Source organism: Mustela nivalis (assembly GCF_964662115.1).
Source record: "Mustela nivalis genome assembly, chromosome: 7".
Taxonomy (NCBI): Eukaryota; Metazoa; Chordata; class Mammalia; order Carnivora; family Mustelidae; genus Mustela; species Mustela nivalis.
The window spans coordinates 134,956,524-134,976,645 of NC_139026.1; positions in this window are offsets into that span (position 1 = coordinate 134,956,524).

Genomic DNA, 20,122 nt, shown 5'->3' on the forward strand with positions numbered 1-20,122 from the left:
TACAAGGAACTAGGAGGGACCAAATTGATTGACCTGGGCCCGATGGCTACTGAGAGAGTATGAATTTTTCCAATGGAGGCAATGGTGGGCAAGATTCGGTAAACAGTGGGTGGTTTTGATCATTCAGTAACTCCTTGGCTTTATATTTCTGTCCTGTGGGAACCTTCCTAAAACAAAAATAGAAGACTATGTTAACAAAGCAATGTCTGAGCCTTAAACCAAGGGGAATTAATAAAGGGAGAACACTCAGTCCCACCAAACAGGGCTGCTGATAAGGAAAGGGATCACTGTGAGGGGCAGGATAAGATTTGTAAAATTAAGGGAACCTTTTTAAAAGAGTAGGGGAAATGTAGCCTGGAAGAGTGTGGTCATAGATCTCTACCACAGTGAACAATGGGAGAAAGGGAAGATCTTCTGCATACCATTGAAGTCAAGTAACTTCTCTTTTTTTAATATTTTATTTATTTATTTGACAGAGATCACAAGTAGGCAGGCAGGCAGAGAGAGAGAGAGAAGCAGGCTCCCCACCGAGCAGAGAGCCCGATGCAGGGCTCAATCTCAGGACCCTGGGATCATGACCTGAGCCAAAGGCAGAGGCTTAACCCACTGAGCCACCCAGGCGCCCTGAAGTCAAGTAACTTCTTAAGACTATAGAAAATCCAAAAGCTGATTAAGGTTAGTTTTTTGGAGGAGAGAACATGGCAGAAGTATTGAACCTCATTATAGGCCCCAAGGGGCATAGACTTCAGGAGCATGAAGAACAGATTCTTTCTGTTCAGGAATCTGCTGAGAATGACTCTACAGCTGAAATGGATGTGGGGACCCCAGGGGAAAGTGACCCTAAGACACAAGTTCTAGGGACCACATAAATTCTGCTCAAACAGGACTAGACAGAATACATACTCAATCCAAGAGTATGTGGTCTACACGGGCAGTGGAAATGAAGCTGTTTGGGATACTTTTCAAGGAATTCTGGCATCCTAGTTAAAAGTATGGACTTTGAGGCTGATATGCTTGGGTTCACCGCCCAGCTCAACCTTACTATCTGTGTGATTTTGGGCAAGTTACTTAACCTCTCTCTTTCACATTTTCCATTTGTCAAATGGAGAAGATAATACCTCGCTATTGGGGTTCTTAGGATTAAATTATTTAAGACATGTGAAATTATTTAAAACACATGAAATTCAATAAGGGCTAATTGTTAGAAATATTTTCATCATTGAGTGGGACTTATTTGTTTTAGTTTTATACCTTTGTAGAGGTAAGGAGAGCTTGCTACAAAGTATTTTTTTCATGAATGAGTTAAAATTTCACCAAATCATGTGTGTTAATCTATTGGGAAGAACATAAGGAGTCTCTCCTTCTATGCATGTGGCCAATGGTATTATTATTGTTTTTTAATCTTGAAAAAATGCTTGAAAACCCTTAATGTCAGAATATAATGCAGTTTTGTTTTATTAAAGTTTATATAGCATTACTACATTCATGTTGAGGTGAGATTGGCCTCTGATTTTCTTTTATTGTCCAATTTGGTAACAGTGTTATACGAGCCTTGTAAGAATAGATTTCTTTCTATTCTTTGCAAAAGTTTATATGAGATAGAAGTAACCTGTTTCTCCCCCCCACACACACACACACCTTTTTCTTTATTTTATTTTTCCATCATGGTAAGTGTACTCTTTAATACCCATCGCCAGTTTCACCCATCCCCCCCACCTCTGGTTATCATTAGTTTGTTCTCAGAGTTAAGACTCTGTTTCTAGAGGCGCCTGGGTGGCTTAGTCTTTAAGCATCTGCCTTCAGCTCAGGTCATGATCCCAGAGTCCTGGGATTGAGCCCCACATCGGGATGGAAGTCTGCTTTTCCCTCTCCTGCTCCCCTTGCTTGTGTTCCCTCTCTCACTGTGTCTGTCAAATAAATGAAATCTTTAAGAAACAAAAAAGAAAGAAAGACACTGTTTCCTGGTTTCTTTCTCTCTTGCTCTTTTTTTCCCTTCATTGGTTTTTGTTTCTTAAATTCCACATATGAGTGAGATCGCATGGTATTTGTCTTGCTCTGATGGTCTTCTTTGGCTTTGCTTACCGTTAGACTCTCTAGCTCCATCCTTGCCGTTGCAAATGGTGAGATTTCATTCCTTCTTATAACTGAATAATATTCCATTATGTGTGTGTGTGTGTGTGTGTGTGTGACTTCTTTACCCATTCATCTGTCAATAGACATTGGGGGGGGGGGGTTCCTTACTTAGCTATTGTAAACAATGCTTCAACAAGTAGGAGGGATGCACGTATCCTTCTGAATCAATGTTTTTGTATTTTGGGAGAAATACCCAGTAGTACAATTACTGGATCATAGGGTAGTTCTATTGCTAATTTTTTTTGAGGCACCTCCATACTCTTTTGCATAGTGGCTGCACCAGTTTGCATTCCCACCAACAGTGCAAGAGGTTCCTTTTCCTCCACATCCTTCTTAACACTTGTTTCTTGTGTTTTTTATTTTAGCCATTCTGACAGATACGAGGTGACATCTCATTGTGGTTTGATTTGCATTTCCCTGATGATACATGATAATGAGCATCTTTTCATGTGTCTGTCTGCCATCTGGATGCTTCTTTGGAGAAATGTCTGCTAATGTCCTCTGCCCATTTTTTAATCAGATTATTTGTTTTTTGGGTATGGACTTGTAACTTTTATATTTTTATATTTATATATATTTCTATTTCTATTTTAATTTTTATATTTATATATCTTCTGTATTTATATATGTTTATCTTTATATATCTTTGATATTTATATCTTTATATATATATATATATATATATAAAGATATTTATGTATCTTTATATATTTCAGATACTAACCCTTTATCAGATAGGTCATTTGCAAATATCTTCCCCCATTCTGTAGGTTGTCTTTTAGTTTTGTTGATTATTTCCTTTATTGTACAGAAGCTTTTTATTTTGATGTTGTCCCAATAGTTTACTTTTATTTCCCTTGCATCAAGAGACATACCTAGAAAAGTGTTGCTACAGCCAATGTCAGAGAAGTTACTACCTGTGCTCTCTTCAAGGATTTTTATGGTCTCAGGTCTCACATTTAGGTCTTTAATCCATTTTGAGTTTATTTTTATGGATGATGAAAAGAAGTAATCCAGTTCCATTTTTTTGTATGTAACTGTCTAGTTTTCCCAGCACCATTTATTGAAGATGCTCTATTTCCTCCACTGTATATTCGTTCCTCCATTATTGAAGATTAATTCATCATATAATTATGGATTTATTTCTGAGTTTCCTACTCTATTCCATTGACCTATGTGTCTATTTTTATGCCAGTACCATACTGTTTTAATTACTACCACTTTATAATGTAACTTGGAATCTGAAATTGTCGTGCCTCAAGTTTTGTTTTCCTTTTTCAAGAAGCTTTGATTATTCAAGGTCTTTTGTGGTTCCATATAGATTTGAGGATTGTTTGTTCTAGTTTTGTGAAAAATGCTGTTGATATTTTGGTAGAGATTGCATTAAATCTGTAGATTGCTTTGGGTAGTATAGACATTATAATAATATTTTTTCTTCCAATCCATGAGCATGGAATGCCTTTCTATTTCTTTGCATCATCTTACATTTCTTTCATCAGTTGTTTGGTGGGTTTTGTTTGTTTGTTTGTTTGTTTTATAATTTTCAGAGGTCTTTCACCTCTTTGGTTAAGTTTATTCTTAGAATGTGAATGGGATTGTTTTCTTAAGTTCTCTTTGAGCTACTTCACTCTTGACTTCCAGAAATGAAGCAGATTTCTGCACATTGATTTTATATCCTGCAACTTTACTGAATTCATGTATCAGTTCTGGTATTTTTTTGGTGGAGTCTTTAGGATTTTCTACATATCACATAAGCCCTTTATTATCGTGAGTTTATGTTCCTGTAGACCAACTCTGTAGGGAGTTTTTATCATGCATGGATGTTGTACTCTGTTGTGTGGTTTTTCTGCATCTATTGAAATGATCATATGGTTTTCATCCTTTCTCTCAACGATGTGACATATCATGTTGATTGTTTTGGGTCTATTGAACCACCTTGCAACCTGGGAATAAATCCCACTTGATTGTGCATGTGATTTTTTTTTTTTTATTAATGTACTGTTGGATTCAGTTTGTTAATATTTTGTTAAGGACTTTCGCATCTATATTCATGAGAGATCCTGGCCTGTGTTTCACTTTTTTGCAGTGTCTTTATCTGGTTTTGGTATCAGGGTGATACTGGCTTCATTCGAATGAATTTAGTTTTCCTTCCCTTCTATTTTTTGAAATAGTTTGAGAAGAATAGGTATTAACTCTGCTTTAAATGTCTGGTAGAATTTGCCTGTGAAGCTGTCTGGTCCTTTTGTTTTTTGGAAGTTTTTTGATTATTGATTCAATTTCACTCCTGGTAATTGTTCTGATCAAATTACCTATTTCTTCTTGTTTCAGTTTTGATTATTTATATGCTTCTAGGAATTTATCCATTTCTTCTAGATAGTTGAATTTGTTGGCATATAGGTTTTCATAATACTCTGTTAAAATTCTTTGTATTTCTGTGGTGTTCATTATTATTTCTTTCATTAGTGATTTTGTTTATTTGGTTTCTCTCTCTCTCTCTCTCTCTCTTTCTTTTTTTTTTTTTTTTTTTTGATGAGTCTGGCTAGAAGTTTATTAATTTTGTTGACCTTTTCAAAGAATCAGCTGCTGGTTTCATTGATCTGTTCTTTTGTTCCTTTTAGTTTCTATATATTTATTTCTGTTCTGATTTTTATTATTTCCTTCCTTTTGCTGGGTATGAGTGTTGTTTTGTCTTTTTTCTAGATCCTTTAGGTACAAGTTAGATTGTTTATTTGGGATTTTTTTCCTGCTCATTGAGTCAGGCCTCTATTGCTATGAACTTCCTTCTTAGAACCACTTTTACTGCACCCCAAAGATTTGGGATCATTGTGTTTTGGTTTTAATTTTTTCTATGTAATTTTTTATTTCTTCTTTTATTTCTTCATTGACCCATTCATTGTTTAGTAGCATGTAATTTGACCTTCCATGTATTTGTGCTCTTTCCAAATTTTTTCCTGTGGTTGATTTCTAGTTTCATAACATTGTGGTCAGAAACGACATATGGTATGACTTATATTTTTTTGAATTTGTTGATACTTATTCTGTGGCCTAATGTGTGATCTATTCTGGAGAATGTTCTATGTACACTTGAAAAGAATGTGGTATTCTGCTGTTTTAGGATGGAATGTTCTGAATGTCTGTTAAATCCATCTGCTCCAGTGTGTCATTCAAAGCCACTGTTTCCTTGTTGATTTTCTGCTTGGATTATCCACCCATCGATGCATGTAGGGTGTTAAAGTCCCCTGCTATTATTGTATTACTATTAATTATTTCCTTTATGTGTTTATTAATGGATTTATGTATATTTGAGTGCATAAATATTTACAAATGTTATATCCTCTTGTTGGATTGTCCCCTTTATTATACAGTGTCTTTCTTTGTCTGTTACAATCTCTGTTTTAAAGTCTGTTTTGTACTGAAAAAATAAAAATAAAAAAATAAAGTCTGTTTTGTCTGATTTAACTGTTATTACTCTGGCTTTCTTTTGACATCCATTTGTATGATAAATGTTTCTCCATCTCCTCACTTTAAATCTGCAGGTGTTTTTTGGTCTGAATTGAGTCTTTTGTAGGCAACATACAGCTGGGTCTCTGTCACCATATGTCATTTGGTTGGAGCCTTTAGTTTGTTTTTATTCAAAGGAAGTACTGATAGATATATATTGATTGCTATTTTGTTGCTTGTTTTATGGTTGCTTCTGTAGATTTTCTTTGATCTTTCCCTCTCTTGCTGTCTTTCATGATTTGTTGGCTATCTTTAGTGATATTCTTGGATTCCTTTCGCTTTATTTTTTGCATATCGATTAGTGGTTTTTGATTTGTGATTACTATTACGTTTATATATAACATCTTCTACATCTAACATCTAACAGATTTGATAGTTGCTTAAGTTAAAACCCATTCTTTTCTTCTCTCCCTCCACATTTTAGGTATGTCCTTTTATTTTATGAATCTCTTGACTGATTTTTACAAATATACTTATTTTTACTGCTTTTGTGTTTTTACTTTTCATTTTCTCTCTTATGGTCTTTCCTTCTCATTCAAAAAGTCCCAGATAGTATTTCTTGCAGGGCTGGTTTAGTAGTCATGAACTCCTTTAGTTTTTGTTTGTCTGGGAATTTTTTTTTTTTTTTTTTTAAGTAGGCTCCATATCCAGCATGGAGTCCATTGAGGGGCTTGAACTCATAACCGTGATCAAGACCTGAGCTGAGATCAAGAATTAGAAGCTTAGCCGACCAAGCCACCCAGGCGCCCCTGTCTGGAAAGCTCTTTGTCTAACCTGTTCTGAATGATAGTCTTGCTGGACAGAATATTCTTAACTGCATTCTTTTTCCCTCTCAGCACTTTGAATATATCATGTCACTCCCTCTGGCCTGCAAAGTTTCTGCTGATAGCCTCATGGGGTCTTTTAAAGGTGGGGACTCTGCTTTCCTGGACCCTTTGGGCTCTCTTAGAGCTGAACCTGCCAGTTTTTAAGATTCCAGGCTTTAAGTCCCTCTAGTTATAAGAACTCATGAAATTCATCCTCTCTCTCTTTCAAAAGCAAATGTTTCGGGGATTTGCCATCCCCATTTGTGGCTCCCCGATGTGAAAGTCTGTTTTTTATGCTTCTCTGCACTGCCAGCTCCCTCTCCAACAAGCATGTCCACCGTCCATTTAGCTCCTAGACTTTGTCTGCTGTGACTTCACCCTTCCTAACTTTCTTCAATGTGACATCTTCTCTTTCTTCTGTAAGTCTTAGGTCGTTTTCTGAGTGATTTGCACTGCTGTGAGTGTTACCTACTTACATCCATGGGAGGAGAAAAGCTTAGGACCCTTCTACTCTGCCTTCTCCCCCACAGACCAGAAATAACCTGTTTCTTAGAAGATTGTTAAATCCTTCCTCTGACTTATCTGGGTCTAGTGCATTTAAGAGATGGAGATTTTTACCAACCAATTCAATTTCTTTGATAGTATTGGGTGAATCAGGTGTTAAATTTCTTCTTCAGCCAACTTGATAGTGTTTCTAAAAATGTGTTTGTCATTAATTTTTAAATTGCCATAACATTTTCAAACATTTTTAAAAATTAAAAAAATCTATTCTTTATCTGTACTTCTGAACCTTTTTCCATTCTTAATATTAATCTGTGTCTACTCTCTTTTTTCCTTAGGAGGGCTTTTAAAGCTTTTTAAATTTACTACTCTTTTAAGAAAAGCAGGTTTTGATTTTGCAGTTTAACTCTTATTTTAAAATTCTTTGATCATCATTTCTTGCTTTTATTTCCTCCTTCCAAGTTTTTAAATTTTTTTCAGATTTAAGTTGACTGCTTCTTGTATTATAATAAGTACATATAAAACTATGACTGTTCACTTACATACCGGATTAATGACCCTATAGGTTTTGATGGGTAGTGTTCTAAAGATAAATTTTCAAAAATTTATTAATTTCCTTAGAATTTGTCCTACCTTATGTCATCTTTTTACCAAGCTTTTATCCCTACTTGCTTTTTCTACTTTTATTCTTGCTCCTTTTGTTGGAGTAGTACATTTTTCTTAACTCTCATGGTTTGTTTTAAAAGTTACTCTTAAATTTTCAACACGTATCTTAGTTTTATATTTCTCCAGTAAGTTCTTTCTTTTTATTTTTAAATTTTGTTTATTTGGTGGGAGAGAGAGCATGCATACAGGGGGAAGGGCAGAAGGAGAGAAGCAGACTCCTCACTGAGTAGGGAGTCTGACTCTAGGGCTCTGGCTGACGATCCTGAAATCGTGACCTGAGCTAAAACCAAGAGTTGGGCTCTTAACCAACTAAGCCACCCAAGTGCCCCTCTCCAAGAAGTTCCAAGGTTAATTACTAACTGTTCTCTTCCAAAAGCAGTGAAAATATTTGTAATTTTTTATTTCAAATTGAAACAGCCTGCTATTAGCTTTCCTAGTATTGTTATCTAGAATTTTCTGATTTTTAAACACATCCATGAAAATTACTATTATTATTTTTTTTTTCCTTTTAAGATTTATTTAATTTTAGAGAGAGAGAGAGAAAATCAGGTGGGGGGAAGAGGCAGAGGGAGAGAGGTAATCATCAAGCAGGCTCCCTACTGCTGAGTGTGGCACCTGATCCCAGGACCATGAGACCATGACCTGAGCTAAAATCAAGAGTTAGACACTTAACAAACTGAGTCACCCAAGCACCCCATACTGTGGTGTTTGTTTGTTTGTTTGTTTTCACACTCACTACTTCATTTAGCTTAGCCAAATGAACTTACTCAGCATTGAATTTCCTCCTTCATTCTTTGAATCAGTTTTATGGCTGATGCATAGTCTTCAGCGGTTCCTTTACAAATGTCAATAAGGAGTAAACTCTCATTTTTTCGTACTTGAATATATATTGAAATATCTTCTTTCTTCAGTCATTGATTATGTATAGAATTTTAGGTTTTGTGTTCTTTACTTTAGGTATGTGAAAGATAGTTTTCTGCTATCTTTTGGCATTTATTTTTGCCAATGAGAGCTTTGCTATCAACCTGATATTTTGTTGTTGCTGTTGTTGTTGTTCTTGTAGATCATCTGTCATTAAAAAAAAGGACATGGGGTGCCTGGTTGGCTCAGTTGGTGGAGCATGGGACTCTTGATCTCGGGGTTGTGAATTCAAGCCCCATGTAGAGATTGCTTAAAAACAAAATCTTGGGGACACCTGGGACTCTTTTTTTTTTTTTTTAATTTAAGATTTATTTCTTTGAGAGAGACGGGGACCGAAGAGAGCAGTGGGGAGAGGCAGAAGGAAGGGGAGAGAGAGAGAATCTCAGGCAGACTCTGTGTTGAGTGTGGAGCCGATGCAGGGCTCGATCTCACAACTGTGAGATCATGACCTGAGAGGAAACCAAGATGCTTACCTGGCGGAACCACCCAGGCGCCCCTCTCAAACCTCAACTTTTATGTTGTATTTCCCACCCATTCATTGTGTTGCGCTGCCTTTAGGGCTGGGGGATCAGCTTATTAACTTGCTCTTCCCTTGTGTCCATTCTATCATTCAGCAGATATATTGAGTTTTACTGTAATAAGAAAACATTTTTTTTTAATTTTTAAGATCTAAAGTTACATTTTTATAATACCCATTCTTTTTTCAGAGTGATGATGTTCTCCTGTGGATCATAGTTTCACTTCTATTAAAGCCTCATTTTGTTTGCTCTTTTAAGCATTTTTCCCTCCAGTATTCATTGTGATAATGAGGTTTGGTACGTGATACTGATATAATGCTGATGTCCCTCCTGTATTTGGCAGTTTGGGGTTTGGGCACTGTACTTGTCGAGGTCTTTCTCCCATGATGGGGGGAAGGAATAGGACAGGCTGCTGGATGAAACATGCTAGGCATGCATACCCTTGGAGGGGACCACTTTGCTCGGCCTGAGTGACATCAGTTGCGAGGAGCAACTTAGCTATCTACGCTCACTTCTCCAGCCTGGAGCGATGCCTCCACGACTTGCTCCTTGACAATGGGAAACAGGGTCTCTGCAGCAGGAGGGAGGGTCCATGCATCCAGCATCCACCTCGCAAGCATCTTCTCTGAGTTTGGAAATTGCAGAGCATTCTGTTTCATGGCAGTTCTTGCTGGTGTGTTTTTGCCATGGTATTCCCCTCAGCCAGTCCTACCTATCTGTCTCTCAGAAATGCCTCGGAACTTTTTCTACTTTCTTGCTTTCTGGCACTGTTCTAGATTTTAATTATCCCCCCCCCCCCCCGTCATTTATAGGGATTTGGGGTCAGAGGGAAGGTGGAAGAGTGTTTGTCTTTTCTGGTGCAGAGATAAAGACCTTTTATCTCTGCCCTATATTGCCATGAAATATTTGGGAGGATTCAAGTTAATTTGCCAACAACTTTGGAAAAAACCCATACCTTTGCCTGAAATAATAATAGTAATGATAACTTGAGAATTAAAATAAATGACTTGATTAATAATCTAGAAATTTAAAAAAAATTAAAATAAACTTTACAATACCCTATTCCCCTGGAATGTCTGCGTGGCTCAGTCAGTTAAGTGTCTGACTTTGGCTCAGTTCATGATCCCAGGGTCCTGGTTTTGAGCCTGGAGTTGGGCATCCTGTTGAGCAGAAAGCCTGCTTCTCCCTCTCCCTCTGCTTCTCCCCCTGCTTGTGCTCTCTCTCTCTCTCTCTCTCTGACAAATAAATAAAATCTTTAAAAATATATCCTATTCCCTTTCCGTCAATCAAGCTCACACATCATGCCATTGAATTTGTGGAAAGTTACAAAGGAAAGAATATCGGGTGTCTTGCTGTTATGGACAATGTGATAAGAAGAAATTAAAAATTTGCAGGTTCAGAGGCTGAGAGAAAAGCCAAGGAAGAACAAGATGTGTGTTCATGTATATATTTTTATACACTTTTATTAGGATGCCTAATTTAAAGAAACACAGTTTCTGGACAGGTGATTAAGAATGCAAAATGACCATGAGAGAAGGTGGAGTGTAAAATTTCAAATCATTTATCAGTGTGAAATTGAGTGAAATCTGAGAATTATGAAAATAGCTGGTAGATTTCTGCTGTGATTTCCATTGATAATAGAGGCTGTATTCAAAGATTGTGGATGTGCACTGGGCTTAAATTCTTAAAAGAAGATGCATGATTGTATTTTCTTGGTCAGGAGAGCCCTAATTCAAATGTCTGTTTCTACAATAAGGATAGAGGTAATTCTTTGGCTATTTTATCATGAACCTCAATGGACTCTTGGCCCAAGATTTAATTGGCTCTGGGTTCCTTTGATGCTCTGCCTGGTTTTCCTATCAGCCACTTTTGTTTGTGGATTAGACTCCCCTCCCGACCCTCCCTTGTCTTTGCTTTTGGATTAAGACTGACATTTCTACTGTACACGATCACTGTGCTAGTGACTTACTTGATTTGCTAGGCCTTTGGCTTCGCTGTACCTGAAGCTTGAGCTTGGTGTTGGGTTAACAGTATAGGAAAGAAACATAAGTCTTGGATTGTTCATTAATGTCATTTTAATGCCGTAGGAATGTTTCTGGACATCTGGAATAAGTGTCCAAAGCAAGATCATCAATGATTTTCAGGGATAGATTGTAAATATTTCTATATATAATTCTATCTCTTTTTATGCTGATGCTTAACAAATATTAAATGCATATTTGGGACCAAATATTGTAGTCCAGTTTGGAAAAAACGTTCATAGACTACCATAGACTTCCTTTCTTTTGCAAAAGAAGGAGGAAACTCCTTCCATCCATTATCAAGATTAAAGCACACTTGGGGCATCTCTGTGGCTCAGCTGATTGATTGTTGACTCTTGATTTCGGCTCAGGTCATGATCTCAGGGTCATGAGATGGAGCCCCTAGTCAGATTTTGTGCTCAACTGGCATCCGCTTGAGATTCTGTCTCCTTCTCCCTCAGCTCCCGCCCCTGACTCATGTGAACATTCTCTCTCTCTCTCTCCCAGATAAATAAGTAAATCTAAAGCAAAACAAAACAAGAGCAAGCACAACATTTACTGGATACCACATGAATGTCATTGATCTTACTGGAGTGCATGGACAGGTCCAGACTCAAACACTTCAATTGTATAGTCATAATATAACAAGACTGTGAATTCTGTTTTTGTTTCCTGCAACTCAAAGGATGGAACCCTTATATTTGTTAACTCCTAGAACAGATTAAATTCCTTGGGGTGCCCAGATATCTCCGTCAGTTAGGAGTCGGACTCTAGATTTTGGCTTAGGTCATGGTTCAGAGTCATGAGATTGAATCCTACCTAGGGCTCAGAGCTCAGTGCTGAGTCTGTTTGAAATTCTCTCCCTCTAACCCGGCCCCGATCCTTCCCCTTGCTTGTAAACCCATGCCCGCATGTGCAGACTCCGTCTCACAAAAAAAAAAAAGAAAGAAAGAAAAGAAAAAGAGAGAAAAAATATTAAATTCCTAACTCTCTGTAATGTAAAAATCAGTAAAATCACATGTTGTACGATTCAAAAGCAGTTTCCTTATTGCACTGTAGATGACGTGCACTCATCTTGTTGATACTTGCTGCACAAAGAGAAGAGATAGCAGGATTGGGTAAGATCATTTTATCTCTTTGCCGTAACATGTTTGTATAGTAAGGGGAATATGTGCTGTGGGTAAGCTTTAGTTTTCTCTCATTGGTTACGTTCTACATCAGCTCTCTTCCTTCTCACATTCCCTGCTCCATTCTACAAAATGGGATGGAGGATTCAAGACATTCACAGCTGAATTTCTAAAACGTGCTATTTTTCAGCAATAAATACACGCCAGGTGCTTTTTAATCAAAGATGTCAAGGGATTGCATTATATCATCAGCATACAGTTGAAGTTTTTAATTCCTGTTGTAACTATGCACTTGAACTCAGATGGGGAAGCTAAAGAAAGATAATCTCTGAGATGGGAATTCAGTGCTGTGACCCCTGTAAGGAGATATTGTCAACAGAACAGAACCATGTGTTCTTGTCCCTTTGGGAGTAAGTGAAGGAAAGATTACTCAGAGACCCGGCCCACGTATTAATGAAACAGTCAGTACTGTATCAACTCAATGTTGCTTCTTTTTTTAACATAGTAGTTCATCGTAAACCTGATGGCAAACATCTTCAGTTTTTCTCTGATTTCGCTTTTGAGTAGATCACAGTACCAAGTTATTACATTACCATGAAAAATACATCACAGGCAAGGTTTTCTTTTATGGATTAACATTTTTCCTAGGTAAGAAAGTAATGTGGGAAGTCAGTTTCACATTTTAAGAGATTTTAGTGCACTAGGTCTTCATGTTTTAGGATGTGAATATCTGATAAAGGCCATGTAACCTCTTCTCAGAGAAAATGTGTACATGCACCTATGTTCACAGTTTTGTCTGTCTTCAGGAGCTCCTGACTCCATCGGTTTCCTTCCTTTCTTTTAAGATTTTATTTATTTGACAGAGAGAGAGAGATCACAAGTAGGCAGGGAGAGAGAGGGAAGCAGGCTCCCTGCCGAGCAGAGAGCCCAACATGGGGCCCAATCCCAGGACCCTGAGATCATGACCCGAGCCGAAGGCAGAGGCTTAACCCACTGAGTCACCCAGGAGCCCCTTGTGGGGTTCATTTCTGACTTAGCAGTTTGAGAGAAGAGCAGATTCTTTTTTTTTTTTTCCCAGAACCGATTCTTTGACACTCATTTTGCCAGTACCACAAATGGGACAGCTATTTGATTCAATTCCTATTTTTTTTTTAATATTTTATTTATTGACAGAGAGAGAGAGAGATCACAAGTAGGCAGAGAGGCAGGCAGAGAGAGAAGGGGGAAGCAGGCTCTCTGCTGAGAAGAGAGCCTGATGCGGGGCTTGATCCCAGGACCCTGAGATCATGACCTGAGCTGAAGGCAGAGGCTTAACCCACTGAGCCACCCAGGCGCCCTCAATTCCTATTTTTAAAAAAATTTTATTGTGTGGAATTTGCACATGCAGTACTAATTGAGATACACCAGAGTCTGTAAACATTAATATAAGATGAAAAAAATAGGGGTGCCTGAGTGGCTCGGTCAGTTGAGCAGCTGCCTTCGGCTCAGGTCATGATCCCAGGTCCTGGGATTGAGTCCCACATCAGGCTCCCTGCTCGGTGGGGAGCCTGTTTCTCCCTCTGCCCTTCCCCCAGCTCATGCTCTCTTTCTCTTTCTCAAATAAAATTAAAAAGAAAAAAAGGAAGAAGAAAAAGAGGGGAAGAAAAGACTAAGAAAAGGTCAGGCTAGAAAGCTGCTTAGTTAAACCTCATAATTATAATATAATTATAATTATAACCTAGGGCAAGACGACAGGAAGTCATGTTTGTGTCATTTTTACCAATAAATCTAGCCCCTCCCATTCATTTATTCAGAGGTAGCATCGTGCACCGGTCAGTGGTATGAGCTCAACATCTTGGGTGTGTAACCTGGGGGCAAGTTAAATGGGGGCCAACTAGAGCACCTGCTTCTAAGGAGTGTAAGATAGTGCCAACACTTTGTACAAGCTCAATAAATGCCCAATGCACAACAAAAGAACTATGTCAGGTATTTATAATACCTGAAGCGATTGTTTGGATATGTCTTTCTGAGCTCTCTTCTTGTGCCATTCGGTGATATGGACTCAATCTAGGAAGAGTTTCTTAGGCTTTCCTCTGTTGCTGTGACTGAGCTGTCTTGCCCCAGCACAGTCCCTGGGAAGGCTGGGTAGTGTGGGGACAGATGGGTCCTCTCACTCTCTGGCGAGCTCCTAGAACACGGGTAATCTGCAGCGCTTTCTTTCCAGGCCTGCAGACGGAAGGTACAAAACATTCTGCCTTTCTTTTCTGCCATTTGCAGTCTGAATTTGAAGTCATTAGATACAGGTTTTGACTCTTGAAAGAACTCAAGTCTGCCAAACAAACAAAAGATTTTTCAAAAACACTGCGAAAGCTGTTGTGAGGAATAGATTTCAGAGCTCTTACGTTGAATTTTAGCAATTAGATACTCAGAAATAAAGGATGATCTATTTTACAGGAATAAAATAATTACAATTTTAAAATGCTTTCCAGAGTGAAGCTCTGGAAGTGACAGCATTCAGGCACTAATTGTGATAATGGGTAATTTCAACAACATATGGTAACATTTATAAAAATGTGTAAGTAAATGATCAAAATAAATTCATTAGACATTTATATTTCTGTCATGTACTTGTGTAGGTGTTTCCTTATTCTGTAGATTCAATTGGTTCTTTGGGGCACATACCATGTAGCAGATGGAAAACATTAACTACTATTTTCCATACTTGTCAAAATGTTTGGTAATCATTACTCTAATTTTATATATATATATATATATATTATATATTATATAGTACTAACTCACAGTGAAGAAAATATTCATAATAAAGTGAACCACTGGTGTGAAAAGAAAAATAAGCCAGACTTTAAAATGAAAATAAATATGAATTGGATCTTGAGCTGAGCAGCAATTTTAAATTAAAAGCCATACAGAAATAAAATGATAGAGATTGGATTTTGCCTTCTTGGATCTGCATGCAACATTTCTATGTATTTTTAGCATCTAAAAAGTATAAACTATAACGTAGATTTCACAAATCACATCTGAGAGGTAATAACAATTTGTCATTAACACAAATTTGTTAACTAACCCATAAGGAATATTCTGAAGCAGTTGGTCTGATTTCACTATTGGAACTATGTCAGCTAAGACCTCCATTTTTGACAGTTATGTTCAATAGGAAAATCCTATTTTTAGGACTTTCAAAAATTTATGAATTACTACTGACGTCTTTAACATGAGAGCTAAAGAATTTTAGAACTAATGAGGACAGGGGTTCCTGGGTGGCTCAGTGGGTTAAACATCCAACTCTTTTTTCTTTTTTTTAAGATTTCATTTATTTATTTGACAGAGAGAGACAAAGTGAGAGAGAAAACACAAGCAGGGGGATTGAGAGAGGGAGAAGCAGGCTTCCCGCTGAGCAGGGAGCCCGATTCCAGGACCCTGATATCCTGACCCCAGCTGAAGGCAAACGTTAATGACAGAGCCACCCAGGTGTCCCTAAACATCCAACTCTTGATTTTGCCTCCATTTTTGATCTTAGGGTTTTGAGATTAAGTCTTGCTCTGCACTGGGTGTGGAGCCTCCTTAAGATTCTCTCCCTTTTTGGGGCACCTGGGTGGCTCAGTTGGTTAAGCATCTGCCTTTGGCTCAGGTCATGATCCCAGGGTCCTGGGATTGAGCCCTGCATGGGACTCCCTGCTCAGCAGGAAGCTGTTTCTCCTTCTCCCACTCCCACTGCTGTGTTCCTTCTCTTGCTCGTTCTCTCTCTCTGTCAAATAAGTAAATAAAATCTTAAAAAAAAAAAAAAAGACTCTTTCCCTTTCCCTGTGCCCTCTTCCAATTCCTCTCTTTCTCTTTCTCTCCCTCTCAAAAAATTATAATTTTTAAGTTTATAATTTAACTTATAATTTATAAAATTTATAAGATTATAAAATTTTAAAAAGTTTATAAAATTTTTAAACATTTAAGAACATTTCTTCAGATCTTACCCACACATCTTTATACTGGTACCAAGATTTTTTATCGTTTTAATTGTGCTGTAGATGATACAATAGGAAAGATCATATGTAACAGCCATGTAAATTAAGAAGCACAAAAATAAACATGAGCTGAGCTTAGAAAATAAAGTTTACAAATGGTAGTGAAACCGCTGGTGGGCACACTGCAGCACTCCTCCAACATTTTACTCAATCTATTAAATAAAGGTTAGTGTATTTCCCCTTTTTTGGCAGGAAGACAACAGAAGGTAGAAAAGAAATACAGGCTCTGGATTAGAATTCTGCCTTTTCCACTTACTACATGTGTGAGCTTAGCACGTTCTTTAATTTCCCCGTGTCTCCTTTCTTCATCTGTAAAATAAGATTTAAAAAGAAAATATTCCCAGAATTTGCAGAATTCATTATTTGCAGAATTTGACAATTATAGGAGAAATGTAGCATTTTTTTTGTCATGGTAAAAAGGTGGAGGTTGGAAACAATATAATATGAATATTCGTTAACAAAGGACAATTAAACAAATCAGGAGACTCAAACAGTTGGCTGTGACGAAGCAATGGCGGTCACATAGCTGTGGCTGTAGGTATTTCTCTAATAGAAGGCAGTGGACCTTCTACAGCATATGTGGCTGTTTCCCTGGTCCCTGTGGTTTGCAACAATGAAGCCAGAGCTCCCTCAGGTGCAGAGAGTCTGAGACAAAGAGGCTCCATGTGTTCTGGTGTCATAATGGAGTGGAAAGATTGTTACTGAGTTTTGGCTTCCATATTTTGGCTCTTGTAAGTAATGCTGCAATAAATATAGGGGTGTATGTGTCTTTTTGAACTAGTGTTTTTGTACTCTTTACATATATAATCATATGGTAGGTAGGTCTATCTTTAATTTTTTGAAGACCCTCCATCTGTTTTCCGCAGTGGCTGCACCAGCTTGCATTCCCACCAACAGTGCATGAGGACTCCTTTTCCTCCACATCCTCACCAACACTTGTTTCTTGTGTTTGTTTTTTTTGTTTGTTTGTTTGTTCATTCTCAGAGGTGTGAAGTGATAGTTTGTTGTGGTCTTGATTTACATTTCCCTGATGGCGAGTGATGCTAAGCATCTTTTGATGTGTCTGTTGGCCTTCTGTACGTTTTCTTTGGAGAAATGTCTGTTCATGTCTTCTAACTGGGCTTTCTCTTGACATGAGAGATCATGCATGCTAGAGTATGAAACTCCATGCAGACAGCTTTATCCGTTCAACTCTTTGCTGGTGGGAGTGGGAGAGGAAGTTTCCCCAGGACCAAGAGAAAGAATACTGCCAGATGTTTGGCTACTCAAGGCTGGAAAGATGTGGCAGAGCCCTCCATCACCCAGCCATCACTCGTACCTGGCTCTAAGCCCTCTGCTTTGGATATATGAGGAGTGGGGTCTGGTCTTCTGAGCTCCTCTTGGTATCTTGGGAGACTGTCTCAGGTTTAGCAAAAAAATAGTAGTGAATGTTGCTGCCATTTTTGAAATGGCATTAAAAATGAAGGAACTGAACAAGCTGGCTTTTTAGTGTTACTTCTTTGCAGTGTTAAATATGGACTCCCATGTTAGAAACATATCTAAAGGAAAATAATCAAATGACACACAACATCACATCGCAATATTTTTGTACTCAAAGCTAAAAAAATTAGCATAAAGTCAAACTTTGTTTCTTGGAAAGGACTATGTTCATATTTCTGATGCTATCTTTTTGTTTTGGCGCTGGGGGGAATGCCCTTTTATGAAATTAATTAAGAATTCCTGTAATTTGCAAGAAATTGTCCTAGATCCTCACGTGTTAGCAGTGAATAAAACACAGGAAACCTTTTAACACCAGAGCAAATTCCAGAAAATGAACTAATGCATAATGCTATGTATTAAGTAATTGTGCAATAAGTGCTATGATGAAAAATGAAGCAGGGTCAGGAATCCAAGCACTGGGGATCCAGCTTGGTGCAACACTGGAAACATCTGGGAGCTTTTCTCTTTCAAAGATTTTATTAATTTGTCAAGACAGAAAGGGAGAGCATGCATAAGCAGGGGGAGAAGCAGGCCGAGAGGGAAGCAGGTTCCATGCTGAGCGAGGAGCCCCATGTGGGACTCTGTCCCAGGACCCTGAGATCATGACCTGAGCCAAAGGCAGATGCTTAACAGACTGAGCCACCCAGGCCTCCCAGCACCTGGGAGCTTTAAGAAATGCTAAAGCCTTCATCCCACCTGGATAGATTCTATTTTAGTTGCTCTGGAGTACAGCTTGGGCAACTGGATTTTTTTAGCTCCTTTGGAAGGTCTAATGTACAACCAGAACTGAGAACCACTGTGTTAGAGAGGGACATAAATGCTCCTGTAGCTGGGTGGTCCGAGACTGCCTCTCTGACTCTGTCACACGGGAAGAGACCCAAAAGAGGACAGACTATGAGCCAAGAGCCTATCCGAAGTGCAGTCCAAGGAGACGGAATGCACGGGCCAAGTCCTGGGGTGGGTACACGCTCGGTGCGCCCTCGGGTTGGGAAGGTTGCATGCTGGGGTGCAACCGAGTGAGCCAGCGGGAGAGTGAGACAGAGTTAGGTTCTGGGGTAAGCAAGGGGCAGGTCATTTAGAGCCCTGTCGGCCATGGAAGGAAGTTGGCTTTATTCTAATGGGCTGGAGAAGCCACAGCAGAGTGAAATAATTTAATCCATCTTTTAAAAGGATTACCCTCGTAGCTCTGGGGAGAACGGGCTAAGGACCAAGTGCAAGAGGGGACGTAAGGGACCAGTTAAGAACCTCCTGCTGTAGATCAGCCCAGAAAGAATGATGGTTTAGACCAGAGTGCTGGGAGGTCAGGGAGCTGGGAGGTGATTGGATTAGGGATAATTGGGAAGGATGGAGCCAAAGGAATTTGCTACTTCATTGGATGCCAGGTGTGATAGAAATTAAGAAGTCAGGAATAACTGCTAAGCCTTTGGCTCAAGCAGACATTTTTGGCTGGATTGGGGGTGCCACTGGCTAAGCTGGATCACACCAGAGAAACCAGTTTGTGTTGGCAGGAAAGGATGAGCAGTTTCGGTTTTGGACATACTACATTTGAGCGGAAAGGATGCTGGGATAATAAATGGTCGGTTTTGCTTGTTGTTAATATCCTCAGTGGACAAACAGTTGGTAACACTGGTCCCTTAATTTCAGAAGTTACACTATTCCGTAAATATGTTAAGGCAGTGTCTTCACACCACCAGGAATTGTGTTAGTGTTTATAAATACCTCCTGGAAAATATGTATAAAAGAAATCGGAGGATTTGCAGTTTTAAGAAAACAACCTAGGACCAATTAGACTGTCGAAATCAAATGTCCCCGGCTTTATCATTTTCCTGAATTTTATACATTTCTGGCAAAATTAAAGCATCAGTCTAATGTTAGTCTGGGGGATTTCTACAGGAATATATTCACAAGAGTGGGTGAACGAAAGCCTTTCAGTTTCATGCCACTCTCTGTGTGTAAAATTAAGACACATATGATTTTATGAGCCCTCTGTAGGCATTGTACCATCTCAGAAGATGAAAATCAAGAATTTATGTAACCTTGGGGCGCCTGGGTGGCTCAGTGGGTTAAGCCGCTGCCTTCGGCTCAGGTCATGATCTCAGGGTGCTCCGCATCGGGCTCTCTGCTCAGCAGGGAGCCTGCTTCCCTCTGTCTCTCTCTGCCTGCCTCTCCATCTACTTGTGATTTCTCTCTGTCAAATAAATAAATAAATAAAATCTTTAAAAAAAAATTTTATGTAACCTAGAAAAAAACATCTTTTCTTCCAGCACCACGGATGATACCAGAGTACAATGTGTTATAAATCCTAAGAGATGTTAATATTTAGTTGAGTTGTATTCAATGTCTCACTTTCCCCCTAGTATTTGGCCAATGGAACAATAAAATAATTCCCTATGATGTCAGCAGCCACATTGTGAATTTGAGTGTTTGTGA